At 38.6% G+C, this 11,921-nt stretch overlaps 2 long non-coding RNA genes across 2 annotated transcripts; one reads left to right on the top strand and one right to left on the bottom strand.

The window, feature by feature from the left end:
- Positions 1-480: 480 nt before the first annotated feature.
- Positions 481-3,605, top strand: LOC135408635 (uncharacterized). Its single transcript, XR_010427741.1, has 3 exons — positions 481-584; positions 915-1,013; positions 1,852-3,605. It is a non-coding gene; the product is annotated as an uncharacterized LOC135408635 (long non-coding RNA).
- A 91-nt stretch (positions 3,606-3,696) lies between these two features.
- On the bottom strand, positions 3,697-11,692 carry LOC135408643 (uncharacterized). The gene is made up of 2 exons (XR_010427752.1): positions 11,467-11,692; positions 3,697-9,276 (listed from the first exon to the last, which is right to left on the bottom strand). It is a non-coding gene; the product is annotated as an uncharacterized LOC135408643 (long non-coding RNA).
- Positions 11,693-11,921: the final 229 nt, after the last annotated feature.

Below are 11,921 nucleotides of genomic sequence, written 5' to 3' on the forward strand. Positions count from 1 at the left end.
GGGTTTTGTCCTGACACATGCACCAAAGCAGAAAAGAAATGAGGAACATTTTGTGAGAAATTCTGCCTTCAAAGGTCTCATTTTGTCTCTGTTCTGACTCTTATTATGAAAAAATTATCTCTCCTCCAGAGGAAATACCTATATTTACAACTAAGCTTCCAAGCACTCTCATTTTGCCAGAAATAGTCCTCTACAATTTAACAGCAGCTACAAGAACTACCTTTGCAAAGCAGCAAGATGCCAGTAGGCCTAGCTAGAATTCCTAGGGTCTTTCCAGACAAAATTCCCCAGGCAAACCACCCCCTGAAAGGGGAGTCCTTTGCCAGCCTGTAATGGTTTTGAGTTTAGACCTTCCTTCCTGGTTTCCAAGAAGGAAGGAAGGAAGTATTCCATCCTATTCCTTTACGTAATCCAACACATAAATAGATGGAGAGAGAAGCCTCTTCCTCTCTTCCCTTCCGGTGGCTCTGGAGGCGTGGGTGCCCTGCTGTCGGTTCTGCCGTGTGGGGGAGTGAGGCCTGGTGAGGCCTTGCCTTGTGGACCTTGAGAGGCAGAGGGTGCTGGCATCATTCAGTGTGATTTCTGTAAGATATTCTTTTGCTAATTCTTTAGTTTGCTAGATCCTGAGTTTTTGATTGTGCATATCTATTTTGGTTTTGTCCTTTTTTTTTTTCCCTTCCTTTTCCCTTTCCCTTTTGGGATTGTATATAGTATTTTAACTGTATGCAACTGTACTATATGTAAATACATATATTTTAATATAGTTCAGCTAGTCTGTATCTTTTTATAGTTGTTTTTTTTTTCTTTTGCTCTTTGCCGGAGGTTTCATGCTGGGTCTTGGGGACTTGGCGGGGAGCCAAATCAAAACTTAGACACAGCCACAAGTGACTTTCCCTATTCCCTGTTCCCCCTAGGCCTGTTTCCCAGAGGGAGGGGTGAAGTCACCTGTGGTTGAGAAGGGAGAAAACCTGATTTTAGCAATGAGACCCCTCATGTGCAGCTGAAATGAGCAGGTAAAGCTGGGAATTACTGAGAGAAAGGTCAACATTTTCAGCACACAGGAACTGCCCAAGGAACAAAACAGGTCCTAGCCGTTGCAAAGGATAAAAGACTGAGGTTATAGAATGAAAGAGAGAAGAAGACCCAGGGACTAGAGCAAGAATAAAGTAGCAGATAAAGGCAAGAGGGAAGGAGAAGAAGTGAAAAAGAGAACAATATTTTGTGTCTTTAATAAAGTAACTACTGTATTAAAAAAAAAGGTGTAGGTCATCAGTCAAACATGAAAATGTCAATCATTTAAATGTTATTGTGCTTGTTACAACGAAAGATAAACTGCTTTAAGAGGTTTGGATCCCCAAGTCCTTTTATAACTTGTGACTTAGATTCAGTTAAGGCATTTACAATATCCTTAAGAGTTTAACAAACTTGAAAGAAATAAAAAACCATTTAGGTAATGATGATCAAAATTACTGTTCCATAGGAAGAATTTAGTATTTCGTAGATAACTTCAATACTTTCAGATTTGGATCCTAAGAAGATAAAATCCACATGAGAAACAAATGAAATGTCTGTCCATAGACTAATACAATTGTCCTGTGGATAAGAGTACACTTGGTCAGGTGGATGCCTGAGTTTAATTGAGCGATGATTGAAATCACTAGATCTCAGTTAAAATGTAAATGTGTGTTTACTAACTCTGTTTCAAACTTCAATTTCCACTTAAAAAGAAAAAAAAATCAGAATTATTTCAGTAAAATTCCAAAACTGTTGGAGGGGAGCTTCAGGGGGAAAAAAATCTGAATTGTAAGTATTCTACTTCATAATATCTAATTTTTGGGGGTTTTTTTCTAGAAATACAAGCTTTTACTGTCTCTAAAACACTCATTTAATCCTCACACACACACACTCTATTTCTGCTTTCTGAGAGAACACACTTCCTCATGCTGAGTTTGTATCATCTTATGAAGTGCCACAGCTACCTCTCACCCAGCTTCAGGTCCTCATGAATATTAAAACAAAGGAGATCATGGGAAGGAAAGTGGAATATTTGAAAGGACATTTGAGGAAATCCTCTTAAGAATTACTGAAAATATCTCATAATAATAAGAAGAAAACCAGGTCACATCCTTCCTGTTTCTTGTTCCTCATTTCAAATAAAATATTTATTTTAAGTAGTTTAATAAAGAAAACAGAAGCAAGAACCAAGAAAAGTCTTTAATTTCTGAGAAAATATAGTTCCTTCAGCACTTGAGAGGATTTTGTCTTAACACAAAGGAAGGAGCTGGGATGAAGGACAGAAGGAGAGAATCCGAAGAGAAAACGAGTTTGGAAGATAGATGATTTTACTTGAATTCTGACACATAAGGGATTTTGTTAACTTCACAGAGTGCAGGTAGAGACACTGAGGCATGTCTTTAATGAAGAAAAACAAATAAACAAACAAAAAACCCAAATAAAAACCCACAAAAAACAAACATACAAAAAGAGTCAGAAAAAAAAATAAAACCCCACAAAAACCAAACACAAAAAAACTAACCAACTAACCAAAAACAACAAAAAAAGAAAAAATCCACAAATACCAAAAAAACACCAAATGACATAAGCAGAGCCATACTGCCCTGTACCTATTACAGTAGTTTTAGCAGTAATGTGTCCAGAGAGGGCTATTTGCTGAAATATTTTGCCTCATTTGAAACACCTGCAGGGATGTGAAGCCATTTAGTCCTGCTTTCATTATGTCATTTTCCTCCCATCTTTCCCACAGAGTATTTGCTTTGTGTCATCCACAGTTTTACCAAACCCTGAATGTAGACTGGGCTCCACAGAGTCATTGTGAGCCAGGGGACAGATGACTGTGATTTTGGGATTATCATTATTTTCCTTATTGTTTATATGTAGAGGCATCAACTGAAATCAAAATCTCTCAGTAAGATCACAGGAGATGGAATTTTCCAGGATACTAATTAAACAAGACAGAGGTAGCAAAGTGGAGAAAGAGATCACATAAGATCTCTCAGTGGTAGGTTGGGGGAAGAAGCCAGAAAAAATTTACGTTTTCTGTATTGCAGCTCAGTGTCATCTCCACTACAATTAAATAACAAAGGAACCTTGATTTCTTAATGCTGCAGCTTTAACTTTTCAATGATGACCAAAGGGAACATCTTATGCATCCTTTCACAAGAAGCTGCCCACGCACCACTTTGTAACTCATTCTGGAGACATGGAATGGATAGAAAACTTATTTTCCCCCCATCTTTCAGATTTTTGAAAATCACTTATCTCCTGTATAAAGAAAAATTTTATTTCCCATCCTGCCCCTCAGAATTCCTCCTCTCTCTTCCTACTCTTTTCCTGGTTATCTGTAGTTCTTGTAAGAAATGGAACCTGTAAGTTCAGATTTGGCTAAAAAATGCAGACACGGTATTACTGTAACTACAGTTGTTCACAGACAGAGGTGAAATCATCTTCAGGTACAACATTTTTATAGTGTCTAGGAGAATATTTACTCCACATTCATCTGGCAACATCTCCAGAAATGCTGTGGCTATTCATTTTATCAGTTTTACTCAAAATATCAGTAATATAGTAGTGCTTTAAATAATCAGATAAATTTGCCTTTTTATTTCTTTTTTATTTTAAGGATGTGGTGGTTTAAAGGTAAACTGGCAGGAGAAATAAACCCAACTCAAAAAAAGATTATAAGTCAGAGTTACAATTTAATAAAAATAATACAATAAATACAATTTTACAGACAAAAAATTGGTTTTAACCCACAAAATCCAGATGTATAACCCAACACCCTCGGGCACGAACAGAATGGTGTTCACTGGCCCCTGAGCTGAGCCTCACGTGGTCCCCCTGAGTCCAACGTAAAAGGAGAGGGAAAACCTGTTGGTGAGAATGTTGGTTGCAATCTGGTCGAGGTTCTGGTCCTCTTCTGGATCTGACAAGTGGGCGGGCCCAGAAGTCCCAAGATCCCAAGATTAAATACACTCAGGTTCAAGTGGGAATGCCCAATACCTCCCCCAGGGCGAGGAATTCCACAATGGGTGATTGTGAGTCGTGAGATATTTTGGGAATCCTTGGTGTCCCATTAGCAGACATGACCCCTCAGGCTGGGTGTGGAGGTGCTAATGACTCCCCAGAGGGGAGGTATCACATCTGAGTCCCTGAGTCATTGGTGTGAGGATAGGAACATCCTCCTATCTCACAGGCTTCCCAACACCCAGCCTATAACCTGAGGGGTCAGATGTGCTCTGGGCAGCTGCTGCAAGTGGTCTGTTGTTAACAGTTCCTGGGAAATGACATAGAGGGTGTAGAATACACATTTTGGGTTACACACAAAGTGATGAACAGGTCCCGGCTGCTCTAACTAGGACAAAGGATCTGCTTACCCTTCATTTAACACTTTTGATCTTTGCTAAATCAATTATTAGCAATGATAAGGGGAAAAAAACTAAAACAAAATCAGCCAAACAAAACACAGAGATTTAACTTTAATACAGAATAATTGCTACAAAAATTGATCTGTTTGAATAAAACAAAATGTATGCATAAATTAAAACATCAGGCATTGTTCATTGCTGGCATTTGAGAGTCTGGATGCAAGAAGTAGATGATTGGGAAAGAAGTAGAATCCCCAAATTCATATTGATTTTATATAGGATTTAAAAAATAAATAAATAAAATTATAGAGAATAACCATCGTTGTGTTAGCACCAAAAACCATTTCAAATTTATTTTGTTACATTCTGTGAAGGTAGTTGCAAGAAAAATATATTCATAAATCATGTGAATACAATAAGCACCCAAAATACAGCAATTTTCTTAGAGACTTGGTTCTTTCTATCCTTTTTTCAACACTTTTTGTATTTCAGTTCTTTAGACTGTACACTCCTCTCACTGTAAATTTATGTCTGCAAACACGAAAGCTGGGAATTTCATCTTTTCTTTAAGGAAAACTTATTTTCCTTATATCTGAGGGAACACTTGAGATTCACAGTTTGAGTGCAAGAGTAACTTTCCTGCAGGCACCATCGAACTAATCCCCAAAATTTTCTCCCGTTTGAACACCAAAAAGGAGAAAAGACAATGACAAATTACTTAAACAGCATCACAGTGTTAGAGATGAGCACTACTGAGCAAAACAAGAGTGAAAGAGGAGTGTTTTCCATAAACAGCACTGACTCTGCATACAGAGGACCATCGGAAGAGGCAAAACCCTGTTGCTGTTTTCCATGCTGGGCTGCTCTGGCATCAGCCCTTCTCCCATGCAGTCACAGCAGTCAGACTCAAAGACATGTGATTGAATACGTAGTAAGGTAAAATGATGCTCTGGTTCAGGCTGGGATAGGATTAATTCTCTTCATAGCAGCTTGTGTGGGCCTATGGTCTGGATTTGGGGTTAAAACTGTGTTGATAACATAGGGATGTTCCAGTTATTGCTTACACAGCAACGAGGGTTTTTCTGTTTCTCACACCAGGGAGTGGTCTGGGGGGGCACAAGGAGTCAGGACAACTGATCCCAACTGAACACAGGGATATCCCACACCTTGTGGGGTCATGTGGGAGACGTACGGACTATGAATCATGGAAAGAACGCCTTTAGGAACAGGACCACCATGGCAGTGGCTCTCCAGAATTAGGCGACTTGGAAACACTTACAGTTTATTTGCGGTTTTATTGTACGGTTTCCCCTTTGGCTTTGTTATTCTCTCACCCAGTACCACGCTGTCTTCTTTACTGAGCCAGTCCCCACCCCTGTTTTAACCCCACTGGTCGTTTCACCTGTCTGTCCCCAATTCCTGGGTTTCTATTGGATTCTTATCCTCCTGTTTCCACCGTTGGCTAGCTGAGTCCCCAAACCACCCCCTTCCCCCCGAGCCTGTACCCAATCACAGCCCCCTTCCTAAGCCCTCCTCCAAAACCCTTAAAAACCCTCTGCCGATTTGAATAAACTGCTTTTTCACCACCAAACCTCGGAGCATGCATAGTGTGATCTCTGACACCAGCACCAGGGCTTGCACTATCTGCCCCATCTCCAGAGAATAGGAGTGAGGGAGCCATTCTCTCCTCTCAACCTCTGTTAGGGTCATGCTTACCAAAAAAGGATGGAGGAAGAAGATGGGAGGGAGAATGTTCAGAGTTATGGCATTTGTGATCCCAAGACACCATTAGGGATGATGGATCCCTGCTCTCCTGGAGATGGCTGAACTACTGCTTGCCAATGTGGTGAATGAATTCCTAGTTTTGCTTTGCTTATGTGCACGGCTTTTGCTTTACCTATTAAACTGTCTTTATCTCAACCCATGAGTCACTTTTACCCTGATGATTCTCTAGCCCACTTCACTGAGAAGTGAGTGGCTGAGGGAAGCTGAGCTGCCCTTCAGGGGTAAATCATGACAAACTATGTGCACAAGTGAGTTGATCCAGGGAAAGCCACCCCATGGAACTCAGCAAGCAAGCTGCCAGACCACATCAACACCTCCAGCTCAGGTCAGATCAGTTCAGATGGGTTTACAAACACTCTGGAAGCCACAGCCTGTAGGGAAAGGTCACACCTTCAGAAACCTCTTCTTTGCCTCAGCGTTACCAGGCAAATAATGAGGAGTAACTCCTTAGTGCTGTTCCTGAGGGAACAACATACCCCATCCCCTCTGAGGAGAAAACAAAAGATTCAGAATACAGAATTCATAGATGCACCTTGTAACCCAGAAATTGAGAACCCTTGGAAAGCAGCATGCTGCCCTACTCAGTAACCATAATAACAACTAGTGTTCTTGTAGGAAATGGGGAGCATAAATTCACTATTGTTTGGGATGAATAATTCACCCAGCTCTAATTATGAGTTCAGGGCTCTGGAATATTATTGAGGAACAAGTACCCCAGAAGCCTCCAATAACAGGTGAAAAAAGAAAATAGTATCTGGTATATTTAGTGCTAAATCCTGCATTAATAAAAAAATAAAATAAGAGAGGTACTTTCCAATCTATCTATTTAGGAGTTCTACAGTGTATTTTAAACACATGGAAATGGAAGACTATCTACTAATAAAATGTACTGGGTACAGGAAATTTAGACACTTTCTGGGAACGTCACCTGTTTTTCCTGAGGTCTATCTGTGATAGAATTCCCTGTTTCGCTGACTTAGAAAGGAAAATTTTTCATAAATAAAAGAGAAGAAGATGCAGAAAGAGGGGATCCTACAGATAAAAGTAAGCACCAAGAAATGTTGTCAAACTCACAGTAAGTATAGAGTAAGTAGATGGTTAAAATTTAAAAAATTAGCATCACTAAGGTAAGTCATTATAAATCAGGGGTTTAAACCATTTTTTTCCTGAAATATGTTGTCTTTCATAGGCTGTGAAACAACCATTAAGAAAATGCTGTACCAATATTGCTTTTCACCTCATTTTTTACTGCTGTGGATTCTGTGGATAGAACAGTGGAGAGTGCTGATTTTGGATGCTGCAAAAATCATTGTACCACCATAAGTTAGTTCTAAAATACCCTTTATTTTCTTCTACTTTTTCCTAATATTAACATCACATTTTTATTAGCCAGTTTAAATCCTATATGCACTGGGGAGGGATGGGGTGTGAACAAAGAAAAACCCTACAATCCTCACTACACTGCAAAGCCAGGGAATCATAACTATTAGATAACATTTAATAGAAGAGATCTAATCATACAGCTGAAGTTATACAATCATATAAAACATTTAAGGAAAGATAAGGCCATTATAAATACTTTTTTGTTGTTAAATCTAGAAATTTTTCAGTGAATTAATTCTTTATCCCAGCACGATATCATACATATATGTCAATTAAAGATGCACGTTTCATTCTTTTCCTTCAATTTTACTAACAAAAAATCCCAGTGGGATAAGTACCTATGGCACATGAAGAAGCATATTAATGTGGGCCACGCAAAGAACATCTATATATAACATCTGATCCCACCTCCTCCCGTCTTCCACACCAACAACTCAATTGCCACTTCCAGTTTTAAAAGCTTGAAAATCAGTTTGACTCTTTATCTGGATCAAAGCAAAATCACAACAGCAAAATCACCTGCTGAAGTGATACTTTTCCCATTACTGCATTACAGATGCACTGTGACTGTTTTCTTTTTTTTGGGGGGGTGGGTGTGTAGTTTTAGATGAGCAGACTTCAGATATCTTATTTTCTCATTAAACTATGACTAATTGCAATGCATAATAGATACAGCAATACAGCTTTGGATAACAGCTTCACAAATACCACATATGCTCTTTTACACTTTAATTAGCACTTCCTTCCGACATACGTGTGATGAGATTATTTGAAATTGTGGAAGTCCCACAAGACACTGGTACTATCATTCCACACAATTCCCTGCTAACACGAGTTCTCCACCTTCAGGATGCATGATCAAACTCAGGAATCCTCTATTAATGTGCAAAATGCATTGCCATTTGCCTGTGGATAAGACAGGCAGAGCAGCTCTTTGTGCTTTCTCAAGTCTTTTCAGCCAACAGTACTGAACATATCATAGCACGTTGAACATTTCATAGCACACTGAACATTTCATAGCACATTCTGAGCTCACAGGCACTAGATTTGGTACGTATGTGCCAGCCTCCACCTCATTTAGATAGATCTAATTTCTCAACCATGCCAGCATATTTCATCAATTTGAAATAAGTCTTTGTGGTTGTATCATAGACTAGTGTGTTGGTTTAGACTGGAGGAGAGTTAATTTTCTTCACAGTAGCTGGTATATGTCTCTGGTTTGGGTTTGTGCTGGAATCAGTGTCGATAACACAGGAATATTTTAGTTATTGCTAAGCAGTTCTTGAATGGAGTCAAGGCCCTTTCTGCTTCTCACCACAAGTTGAGAGGGGACACAGCCAGGACAGGTGACCCCAGCTGACCACAGGGATATTCCACACCATATAGCATCATGCTGAGCATATAAAACTGGGGTAAAAAGAGGAAGGGGAGGACATTTTGAGTGATAGAGTTTATCTTCCCAAGTCACCATTACACGTGATGGATCCCCGCTCTCCTGGCGGATGGCTGAACAGCTGCCTGCCGATGGGAAGCACTGAATGAATTCCTTGTTTTGCATTGCTTGTGCTCATGACTTTTTGTTTTCCCATTAAACTACCTCAACCCTCAAGTTTTCTCACTGTTGTTTTTTCAACTTTTTCTCTCCCATCTCACCAGGTGGGATTGAGTGAGTTACTGAGGGAGACTGAGATACCAGAAGGGGTTAAACCAGAACAAACCATCCCTGTAAAACAAGACCATGAAATGCCTCAGTCAAAACTATCACCGTGACCAGTCTGACTGATAGTAAGGGGACTGTTTCATGTGGATTAAAATGTACACCAGGATCCCTCCTAGGTTAAAAAACTAAAGAAAGAAGTAAAATTAAACCCAAACACACATAATATCTTTTAAATCCATCTAATATAGAGAAAAGAAATTGCTCTGCATTTAGGAAAAGCTGGAGGACCTGACCCTAGGAAGCCTTTGTTTAATTATGCTGAATCCTCAAACCTTGTCTGAATTTGCCTGGAGTCAAACTCACAGTGGAGCCTGGAACTGAGAAACTCCTGCTGAGAGGGATGACATGAACCTCACCTATGAGTTTGTGTAAGGAAAGAGACTCTTTTCAGGGGTAAAAAATGAGACAAAATATCTTTCTGACTCTTTTTTCACCAGCCCTTATTAGCACTCGAAATGTACTAGCACTTCCTATTAAGTGCCTTAACTTAATTATTACACTAATAATTATAAAATTAATAAACATTTAGTTGGACAGAATATTATACTCTTAATTTTAGCTTTTCTATAACAGAAGCACAATTAAACCCCTCAGTCATAATCACAAAATGAGGGCACACGGAGCTTGAGGATGTTCTGCAGATAAGAATATGTCAGTTATTGTCACTAAAAATAAGGAAGTCTAGAAGAGCTGTACCCCCTTTTTTATATGCTTGGGAGACATACTTGAAAAACTGATGAAGTAGGCTTTCTTTAATTAAAAAAATGCCCTTATTTGAAAAGTAAGCATTGTGTGGCAACATGTTTATTTCAATATAGGATGAAATATTGACCTTTCATATATTGCAACAGCTACTACAGGTGCACATGGTACAAAACATTGCACAAATATATTGCTTTCCTATAACTCCAAAACTTTTTCATGTTGAAATGGTTCAAGTGTCTTCAATCCCAAATGTTCATTTACAGAATATCTTGGGAGATGACTTTTTTTTTTTCTAGGAAAACTCTCCTAAAAGAAACATAAGAAGCTCTAAGCCTGTTGCCCTATAACAATAGAAATAAGAAAAAATTATTAAAAAAATTGGTTCTCTTGTTTGGTATTGTTGATTTTTTCCCCAATATCTTCTTATTATTACTAATGTTAGACAGTAACTGAAAAGGTTTAGGAAAAGATACAGTCAATTAAGTTGAACTTTTGTCATCTTCAGGCTCTATTCATCACAATTATGCATTAGATGCAAAAATTTAATATATAGCTGTTGACTCTACAGAAGATTTTTAAGCCTTACAGAAGTACAGGTAAGTTTGCTTGGCATAAATGAACTTCAGGATATTCATATACAGGACATAACCTGCTATTCAAAAGAATTAAATCAACCCTCTTTTTGGCTAACAGTAAAAATTAAAGATATGGTGCTTTTCTTCAGCTTGATAAAAACTATTTGCTTAGTCAATAAAAGCTGTATTCTAACATATAAAATAAATTCTTGTACCTTCAATGTAACATTTGAAGTCTTACACTCTGCCTTCAGACTGATACTTGGAACATTCTTGTGGCCTCCCACTCAGTTTTGAAATTAAAACTAAATATATAAGCAATTCCAAAACAATTTCCCTAATTATTTTCTCCTAACTATCTTGGATGTTGTCACTTATCTTGGTCCCAGCTCAGTGGCAGCATTAACATTTACACTTTTGTCTGAGGATGGATTCACATATGTTCTTTCCTAAACTATTTCTGAGCCTGAAAAAGTCTGATAAGCAACCAAATGCCATTTGGGATGGGGAGTCAGTGAGCCAAAAAAAAATTCTGTTGTATATATGATGATTTTCTTTTTCAGACTGAAAGGAGCTAGATTTCTTTTCTGCAGAAAAGAGGGCAATAATCTTGACATCCATACAAATTATTTAACTAAATCCCTCTTCACACACCAGCTATGTAGCAGTCAACCCATAGTAAGTCATCCAAAACTCCTCTGTTTACTGAACACAGTCCTTAAACCCAACTGTTGATTTCACTTATATACATGTTATTATACAAAACTACCACTGACAGATGCTGCCACATAAAACGACAGACAAACAGAAACAGATGAACATATAGATAAAGGTGTAGCACACATTTAGATATCAGGAAGAAGGAGCAAAAATAAAATCCAACACAAGCTGTGTTCATTATTCTGGAACTTACCTGAAAATGGCTGTATAAATAACTCTCATGGGGAACATCTTTTCTGAGATCTGCTGTGGAAACTGCAGTATGGCTGTGCCATCAGGAGGCTTGGGTTCTGATCTTTTCAAAAAGCAGAGATACGACAGGCAGTGCCACCCCCTGCCATTCCCTTGGCAGACTTGGGATGCATGCTGATGGGAAAATGCAAATATTGAGAAGTTTAATCATTTGTTTTCCCTGAAAAAGAAAGAGATATGTAAAATAACTGCTTGCTACTTTTTTTCTGTCACTTCTATTAAGCAGCAGCACAAATAAAGCCCTGGATTTTATAGCTGTGTTCTGAGGGCCTATGTTCTCTCTGACAAACACTGTGGTTCCTTTTTCAGGCGGTGAAATAACATGACCTTATGAACAAAAAACACATGATGAAGGCAACTTGTTAAAAGAATTTAATAAAGATAATACCAGCAAGG

The sequence above is a fragment of the Pseudopipra pipra genome, chromosome 2 (genome assembly GCF_036250125.1).
Source record: "Pseudopipra pipra isolate bDixPip1 chromosome 2, bDixPip1.hap1, whole genome shotgun sequence".
In the NCBI taxonomy this organism is placed as follows: domain Eukaryota; kingdom Metazoa; phylum Chordata; class Aves; order Passeriformes; family Pipridae; genus Pseudopipra; species Pseudopipra pipra.